Source organism: Lupinus angustifolius, chromosome LG14 (genome assembly GCF_001865875.1).
Source record: "Lupinus angustifolius cultivar Tanjil chromosome LG14, LupAngTanjil_v1.0, whole genome shotgun sequence".
Classification (NCBI taxonomy): Eukaryota; Viridiplantae; Streptophyta; class Magnoliopsida; order Fabales; family Fabaceae; genus Lupinus; species Lupinus angustifolius.
In genome coordinates, this window is record NC_032022.1 from 151,586 (window position 1) to 161,887 (window position 10,302).

Below are 10,302 nucleotides of genomic sequence, written 5' to 3' on the forward strand. Positions count from 1 at the left end.
GGATCTCACTCTTTTTAAAGAGTAAATTACACTTACACCCATTGAGTTTGAGTGAAATTACACAAACTACTCATACCTTTTTAAAACAGACACAAATCATCCCTAATTAAATATATATGTTACACTGACTATCCTTGTAAGAGAGATAAGTGTAATTTCGTATATAAAAAATGGAGACTAGTATAATTAAATCAAACAAAATATGATATATTGTGAAGACAAGTCTAAGTAGTATAAAAGTCGATGTCTATTTATTATTTTGGTTAGTTACAATATAATATAAGATTAATTTAAACACCTTCTTAAAATTATTGATGTAGTTTGTAACGAATAAAAAATAATGAATTGACATCAACTCTCATACTATTTGGACTTGTCTTTACACTATATCATACTTTGTTTGACTTAATTACACATGTTACTATTTTTGTTTAAGAAATTACATTTATATCTCTTACATGGGTAGTCAGTGTAATATATATAGATAATTAGGAGTAGTTTGTGTAGGTTTTAAAAATATCTAGTAATTTGTGTAATTTTATTAAAACTCAGGGTGTCAGTATAATTTTACTAAAACTCAGAAACTTACTCTTGGAGTAAGTAGATCCCCGTTCTTTTTTTAAATGGTACTTGCCAATAAGTAACTTTTTTTTTTGGTTTTCCACAGATATACTCGCACTGGAGGCAATCATGTCCGAGTTCGGAACATCCACAAGTAGAGCTAACTCTTCAAGTGAATATTTTTCCATCCACAAGACTCGAACCCGAGACCTTGCTTAAAGAGAATTAAATATGTACCATTTGAATCACCATCTATTGGTTGCCAACAAGTAACTTGATATCAACAAATTTGTATTGCTTTTTGGAAAACTTTTATTTATGAATTATGAACATATTTCTAGATGATATTGCAAAGGTAACATAGGAGGAAATGAAGTGTGTACATAAGCAAAGATTTTGCAATGAGTTCTTTGGTTCAATAAGACTAGAGATGATATCATTTTGAGAAATGTGCCCATTAGTAACAAAGAGTAATAAGCTCTTTTGGGAATGGAGTATCTCCTGATATAAGGAGATAAGTTATCTCCTCATGTCAATGAAATCATGACATGTTTTATCATTTTCTATAAAAATATTTTTAAAAATAAACAAAATAACATACATGTCACATTTTTACTGGCTAAAAAAGATAAGTTATCTCCTCATACGAAAAGATACATTATTCTCAACTCTTTTTATTCACTATCATCTAACACCATTTAAATTTGTTATAGCAATTAATGCCGTGACTATGTAGGAGCACATAGTTTATTAATGCCGTGGCTATGTAGGAGCACATAGTTTATTAATGCCGTGACTATGGCTCGCAAAATTTGTACATGGTTAAGTGTAACTTTTTTGAAAAGTAAAAATTTAACCTTCTTATTTTACTTTCCCTATAAAAATTTACCAATAAAGAATCATTGAGAAAAGGAAAGGAGTAAAAAGTGAGATATTTTTCTCAACAAGGTAAGAATAATTCAAATAAAAAATTATACTATCCATTCTTCAAATTCCAAGGAGGTTAGTCATAATTATACCTGTGACTAACCTTTAAGCTTTTAAGTTTTAAGAGTTAGCCACAGTTTTAATTTGTGGGCAACGATTATTCATTCTCTTTTCATTCAAATGAGTCTAGAAATAAAAAAGGGTGAGAGTCATCATCTTTTTTGGATACTTCTCCTTATTTATGTCTGTTACAAAAAAAATCAAAAAAAATAAAAATTAATATTTTAATATTATTTTATGAAATTTGATTAGTTAGGAATATAAAAATAAAAAAATTCTGGAACAAAGGCGTTATCCATTTTACTTCTTTCAGTCTTCTTCCTTTCGATGAAATTCTTATTTTCTACCTTAACCTCTTCGTCTCTTTTAATCTCAACCAAACAACTTGTAAGTGTATACAATCATTTCACTATAATTTTTGTGATCTTTTATATTTTTGTGATGATTTTTTATCAAAATTTATTTATTATGAGAAATTATTAAACTTTATTATAGAAATACTCATTACCTTGTGAAAATTATACAACCCACCATCTAATGAACTCCCCAAAGTTAAGGTACATATTCTTTACTCTCTTTTTTACAAGATAATTATTCTTTTCCTTTTTCGGTTACAAGAACATGTTCTTTTTTCTCATAAAGGTATTTGTTCATTTACTTTTCTGTTTTAGCACTTCCTATATGTTTTGCCCGTATTCATAACCAATCATACTAAAGTTATTCTTTTTTAATTAGAGTCATTAATATATTGAGTTTAGATTAAGTAAACTTAGCCTCCTTCATATTTGTTTTCCAAAAAATTGATTCTATTTTCTTCTCTTGACTATCCTTTAGTCTAGTTGTAGGATGACAATATTATCCTTGGGTTGAATCAAGTTAAAGCCGACCTTGAGTGAAAGACCAGCCTTAGAATATTGGAGCATTGTTGAATGGGGTTTAAGACTAGTCTTAAATCGCCTTGGGTGAATATCAAAAAAGAACTCTTACACTTAAATCAATGTTTATGGAGAGAAAGTATATATTTGATCATTGAAATATTTGATCATTTTAAGATTTGTGGTTGTCTTTTCTAACAAGTGTCGCTCAGAGAAATCAAATATTTGATCATTGGGATTTATTAAAACCTTATACCACTAGGGATATGGATTCTCTATCCCAAAAAGATCTATCCCCACTATATAATGGAGTAATACTAAATAATATAAAAAAATAAATTTATGTTTTTATTTTTATTTTCCCAATAAAGTGAGACATTTTGATTAGTTTGACTTTGAGATACAAATGGGGACACTAATGTGGACAGAAAATTCACATCCATATCACTAGACTAACGTTTTGTTGGTACTATCTAAAATATTTAATCATATGAATAGGAACATCAATTTCTTTTAATTCAATGAGTTAGTTCAAAGACTAAAATTAATTAATTTTTTTAGATTCATGAATTAAATTTGAATTTGTAGGTGAATAGAACCACCAGACAAGGAATAAATAAAGCATATGAAAAGCATAAATATTCCTCTCCAGTGAATTCGAGCATTTTGGTACTTTTCTATTCACTGTAGCAATCTTTAATTAGCGAAAACCATTATAAATAATGAAATTTATACTTTTCTATTCACAAGCAACTTTACTTTCATAATTACTCCAAACAAGTTAAACAAATGATCAAAACACTAATTTTATGGTCCATTTTGTTGATCAACATTTTCATGTTTCCAGCTTCTGGGAGCACTTCCACATCAACAATGGAAGATAGTCAAAAGGAGGCTCAATGTAACATTCTTTCTTATAAGTTTTCATTTTATTTTTTTGTGCATCAAAATATATCTCTAGTTTATGACTTTCCATTAACAAATTTTTTTATATTATCAACTTATCATTATTCATGTGCTTATTATCATTGTCCATTTAATAAAAGTAAGTCATACACTCAATATACAGAAAACAATTTATATTATGAACGTATCATTATTGACTCTGTGAAAAGAATTAGATTGAAATTTCACGGATATCATACTCTATATATATATATTATAGAGTATATATTCATTTTCATTAACAGTTTTTGCTTTGGCATGTAGCCATGTATGGTATGATCATGGAATCAAACAAACCAAGTTCACAAAGAACATATCAACAATTGCATGTTATCCAACATACAATGACTGCACAGAAAGTAAAAACAGTTTATGGTGGAGTGAATAATGTAAGGGGTTCTCATAAAAGAAAGAGTGGTGCAAGCTCCTATTCAGTCAAATCATCATCCTTGTTTATAGCAGCAATCAAGTATCTTATTCCAGGATTGCTTCTAGTTTGTTACATCTTTTGAATTACTATGCTTCAAGCTACCATTTATTTCAGGGAAGATACAACCTAATGATGCATATATGATGTGTCAACAACCTAATACTTTTGATTTGTATTGTATGTATATAGACACTATTGATCTTCTTAGCTTGTGTGCTCAGTTACATATCCCTATGGTACTAAACTACTAATGATAGATGTAGTGCACAATCTTTGAAGTAGTAGTTATGAGAAATTAAAGGAAATAAAACCATTACATGTCATTATCTCTACCTTTCAACTTAATTATAGAGTAAGTCAAATATCGCAATAAATCACTGTCCTTTAACCGCGCTTGTTAGAACAATGTTGTTAAAAACAAGGCAAAAGAACATCACAACTCTCATTCAAGCAAACACTATCCATTTGGATAGGCAATATAACTTCAACAGCACGGACCTGAAAAAGCATTGTTGAACATCAGTGATATTAGCGTTGACTTGAATAAGTTCTATTAAATAGCGCACCTTTAAGGTGATGCTGTTAATTTACATTTATTTCACATCGCTTTATTAAAGAAGCATTGTTGAAGATGATATAGTAATAACGCTTTCTTATATGAGCGATGTTGTTTGCATATAACGTTTACATTTACGAAAAAATTAATGATGGAGTTATGCGTCTCTTTATTTATTTGCACATCTGCCAAGGATTGCGGTAGCGATTCTCTTTTCATTTGAATCTATATATGTTGTAATTTACACTAATGATTCTATTTCCATTTGTTTTTTCAAGTGTTGTTCTGTTTCAGTAAGTACTTTTTTATTTCCTCCCTATTTGTATTTGTATAATTAGGCATTGTCTCCTTTTATAATTAGTCATGATACCCAAAGAAAAGAAGATAGGAGGAGGAAAAAACAAAGAAACCAAAGGTAAGATGCAAAAAGAGAAAGAGAAGTTTTGTTAAAAAAAATAGAAAAAAAATATAGTCCTACAAAAGAATGTAGGTAAGAAGTAAGGAAGTGAAGCCAATTTATTAGATTTGATCTTTATATCTCTATGTCTAATTTTCTATTTTTGTTTTTGTAGTCATTCTTAACGGCTAATGAATTTCTGGATGATGAACCTGAATATATGAAGAATTTCTTAATTTTCTTAGTCTAATAAGGGATGATTCTTTGACTGAACAATTGTTGTTAATTTTTTGTTGTTGTTTTTCTTTTAGACAATTGTGTAAACTTCATGAACAATTGTATTTGTCTTTTGGATGGTTAATTCTATTTTGTTGTTGTGATCAAATTAAACATTATATTTTGGCAACATATATATTACTGTTTAATTTGAAGAATGAAATTTTTGTTTTTGTTCTGCAATATAACTCATCAAATATTCATCAACATAATTATTTATAATATATGTGTTGTATTGTTGATAATTATATGTTATTGCAATCATCAATATATAATTATCAACAACAACACATATATTATAACTTCAAAAACACTCTTTCAAGAACACATTGTTAATTTACATATATTCTATAGTGCATGATTAAAAGAGCGTTGTTGATATTTTATGACTCAATGTTTAACATCACTCTTTTAAGAGTGCGCCGTTGATATTTAATGACTATGAGCTGTAAAAAGTTGTGGATGTTTAACAACGCTCTTTTAAGGGTGTGTTGTCGATATTTTATGACTATGAGCTGTAAAAGATGTGGATGTTTAACAGTGCTCTTTTAAGGGTGCACTGTTGATATGATATCTTCAACAACGCTTCTTTAAGGATGCACTATTGAATATGCCATATCAACAACACAGCCTTAAAATAACGTTGTTGAAGATGTCATACCTACAATGGGTGCTTAAATGTGTGGTGTTAAATGTGCGATATTTTAAATATCTAAAGTTGATTTACTTCCCTCTACACTCTCAAACTTGTGCGAAAAGAAAATCTCATATACATAAAACCTTATACACTCAGAAAATTTCATCAATGGCTTCTCAACTTGAAGGTGATCATGATTCTCACAGTCAAAGTGATCACGATGCAACACCGACTCCATAGGAGAAGCATCTCGTTGTTCATTAACAAACTCCCTGTGGAATGACTTCGATGAAGAACGTCATTCGTGCAAGTAAGGAAGTGAAGCTTGAAGTTGAATGGACTGATGTTACACTGGTAAGCTACACTGGTGTCATGGTTAGGCATAATGTGCCTATAACATTCAGCAAATGGACTGATGTTAGGTTGAATGAAGGAGCGTATCTGGAATGAAATAATAATATGTTTATATTTCAATGTGTTTTTGTGTTTACATGCAATGTATATATATATATTTGTGTATTCATGCAATGTATGTGCTTTTATGCAATTTATATGTATTTATGTGTTGTATATTTATATGTTTTCAGTCAACTTTTCATGTTGGTGAGGAGCATAAGGATTACATCCTTAAATCTGTCGGCAAGGCTCTCCAATAATTCAGAACCGACGCCGGAAAATGTATCAGATATGTTGGGAGCAATGTCAACCTCAAACCTCCAACTAAATATGTAAATATCACTACACGCACGCAAGACGACTATTTATTGGTAAAATCATATTCTTTGTATTGATTTTATTCTTATATATATACTTTTGTATATACATATATATGATTGTTGATGTTAATGTTGTTTGTTTTTGCAGAAAATAAGTAATGAAAACCGCAAGAGAGCATCTAAGCCTTTGTATCCATACCAAGCTTCTCGAGTGGGGTATAGAAGAATCGAGGAAAAAATGTAAGTATTGTTAATTTTTAAGTACATTATTGACTATGTTTTTTATCCATATATCTAATTACATTATTATTGGTTATGTTTTAGCAGCTAGAACAAAACGATAAACCTTCAACTGTACATGTAGTAGACCTTGAAGTTCTATATGTGGATGCCTCTAAGAACAAGGACGGTGTCATTGAGAATGAAAAAGTTTAGGAAGTGGCTAATCATGTTGTAAGTACTCGTCAATCATTTAATTAAACTTGATTTCCATACTTTATTTAACAATGTGATTAATTAACATTATGTTGGTTTTTTCATGATGTGTCAGGTCACCCTAAAAGGAAAGGAAGGGGAGCTACAGACCCCCCGGATAATCAAATTGTACTTAATAAGACATAGGAGTGCCTGAGTACTCTAGCCGTATCTGGGGTGCAGGATTTGGGGTTAGCAAGCAAACATTTGTATCCCACCAAAAGCAACCAAAGCCCAATTGAATCGGATTCAGAACCGATTGGATATCCTCATGCTACGGTTCCATGACTTTGAGCAATCAATGAAGCTGAAGGAAGTTGAGTGGCAATGACAAACTCCTAGCAATGTTCCTTCAAGCATCAATGAGAGTTGCACACATGCTCATCACAAAATTCCCATTCTCATTACTGAGGTAGTTTAGTTAACTAATTTTAATTTATTTGCCATTATTATAGTTGTAAACTAATTATATGTTTTAGCTAACAAAATTTATATTAATAAGTTACATTTCTTATGTTGTGAATATAGTTATTAGGAATAGAGCTATATTGATAACTCATGTTTCTAAATTTGTGAATAACTGCTAGGAATATAGTTATATTGATAAACTAGCAAGTTACCCGTGCATTCACACGGGGCAGTATTTTTTGTCGTATGATTAATAACATATATATTTCTCGTGCATTCGACTGGATAAAAACACATATTTCCTAAACCATTGTTGGTTTCATGCATAGTCGAAACATATGTTTCAAAAATATTAAACTGAAAATGATAAATAAACAACTACAAAATAAACAATTATAATAACAAAAAGTTTTGATATTAATTACCTCTAATTAAACAATGATATATATTGTCAATGTACGCCGTTTATGACTCCAAAAAACCAAAAATTAACAAAATAAATACATGTTTGCAACATGTGTAAAGGGGTCATGGTAGCAAAAAATATGGTCATGCATGTGATTGCAGAACCATCCAAAATATATACATAAAACATAAATAATCATTCATTTTTCAAAGTGCTCCTTAGTCGAACAAACTTGACCAGGATTGCTGTAAAATTAAAAACAAAAACAAATAAATTATAGCTCCATTAAAAAAACAATTATCATGGTTGGTAATGAAAGTGAAACCAACAACACAATACAATTAACAGAAATGATGAACAAAAATGAAATAGTAAATATATAATAGAATAAAAAAATATGAAGAGATGCAAATCACATCATGAAGCAAAAATGCTTTGGTAAATGAAGAGTTAACATCAATCAGTGTTATTTTGGTCATAAAAATAAACAAATGCTTTAATAGGTAATAACTGAAAAGTCATATATAATAGGTAATTGTGCATATTTTAAAATGATGATGAGTTATTATTGATGATATTAATTTATGTAAAAGTCGTATATAGTAGTGTTATTATTATTCATTAATTCATTAATTAAACAAATGATAGGAAAGGTCAAATAGGTATGAATTGACTTTGATCATGTATGGTATAGTGTATGGTAGGAAGTAGAGCCTTCTAGGAGGGAATTTTTTTGCTGAGAGTTTGACACGTGGCATGAAGAAACCTTATTTTCTTATATAGTTATAGATCATAATTTTCATATTATATAGCTAGGAATAAAGCTATATTGATAAGTCATTAATCACTTAAGGAATTAATGATTAGTATTTTAAGGTGTTGATCTACTTAGTAGGGACTAATGTTGATAGTTTATTCTAATGGTGAAAGAAGTATAATTTGAATAAGTTGTGTTGCTGAATCGATTGTTAATGGATAATTAAATAATAAAGTCTAATCCCAAAACTTTATGTAGTTTAATAGTGACACGAAACTAACAAATTATCTCAAGTTCTCAACAACTTTTCAACTTAGGATAACAATTCTAATTGAACGGGAGCAAATTCTTATTAAGTTGAACCGAGCTGAGCTCTAGTTCGACTTGTTTTCATTCCTAGTACTCACTCTTAAGCAATAAAAGGTCCTTTGTGAATGAGTGACTTTAGGGTTAAGAATTTCATTAATAAAAACAATGTATTAAAAATTACATATTTCAAACTTAAAATATATTTGAAATCATCATTTCCAATAAAAAGTTTCACTATTTATTATGTCCTAAGGGCACACTCCTTAACATCCCATCTTAACACAAATTATAGTTACATTAATGTTTTGTTAATGAAAGACTCATAAAAGTGAGATTAATATTCAAACCAAGTTGATCTCTTACAATTAACTGCTTGATGAAAGAATGGAATGATTAGTTCTTTTAAATCCAACTTATATCCTTTTCATCATGGCTCCCTTTATTTTAAAAAGACATTAAAGGACCTGATAGATAAGGAATTAGGAAGATATAAGTTTGTGTTGAAAAAATAAAGTTATCCCTCCACTTTAAAAAAAACTAAAGTTATCCCTTCTTGCATTATCCTCATCGATTTCGATAAAAAATTTATCTATATACTTTTGCTTGCATTTTCCTCTGTTACCCAGGTGAGTTTGAGAACATTTGTAAATATTTTTTTGATGAATTGATTTTTGCAAACATGTCAAGTAATTGAGTTGAAAATATATTATTTTCAAAAAATATCACAATTTAGATTAAATAAAAAAAATATAGGATAAGCAAAATTATTAGATATTGATAATTTAGTCAAACGTTACATAAAAAAAAGTAAATTCAATATAGTACAAATAATATTTCAAAAGTAGTGATTTATTTCAGAATGTTATAAATGTTATAAGAAATATCATTTATGAGATAAAATAATTTTGAAATATCATTTATAATACAATTAATAATTTTGGAATTTTAAAATGATCTACCTAAACACACACCTGTGTCATTTGTTCATTTAACACTCATGGGATATTATTTGTTACAGCAAAAACACATACATTATGCATTGTTAAAACACAAATATGTAGTGATTATCCTTTATTTCAGTGAGATTTTTCTAATATCTCATCTTAGTGTAAGTTTAAAATGTCCATAACAATATTTTTCATTTCATTTGCTAAGTTAAATTTTGAGATAATGGAGGAAACTAAAATATAATTTTTATTTAAGGTATACAATCTTCATTTGATTATATTTGATTGTTCTATGATCATTTTATCACTGTTTTTTAACTTTTTTATTTCTTGAGAATATACATAGGTATGTGTCTCATGTTCACTCTCCTTTATAAAGATCACTTGGGAAGCTATGTTTCTTTTTGTTGGCCATAGATATCAAGAATAAACATAAGTTCATTATTCTATATGAGGATCTTCTAGGAAATTGTATACTTCACACTCACTCTTCTAATAAGCCTCTTAATTAAAGACATCATTGCAAATATCACGTGATGATACTTTATGGTCACTTTGAAGGAGTTTAGTGTGAAATCAGATGGTTATTATAGAAAAGATATATAATGTCATAATATTAAT

At 28.9% G+C, this 10,302-nt stretch overlaps 1 long non-coding RNA gene across 1 annotated transcript; it reads left to right on the forward strand.

Moving 5' to 3' along the window:
* On the forward strand, positions 3,177 to 4,130 carry LOC109326488. Its single transcript, XR_002105238.1, has 2 exons — positions 3,177 to 3,324; positions 3,633 to 4,130. It is a non-coding gene; the product is annotated as an uncharacterized LOC109326488 (long non-coding RNA).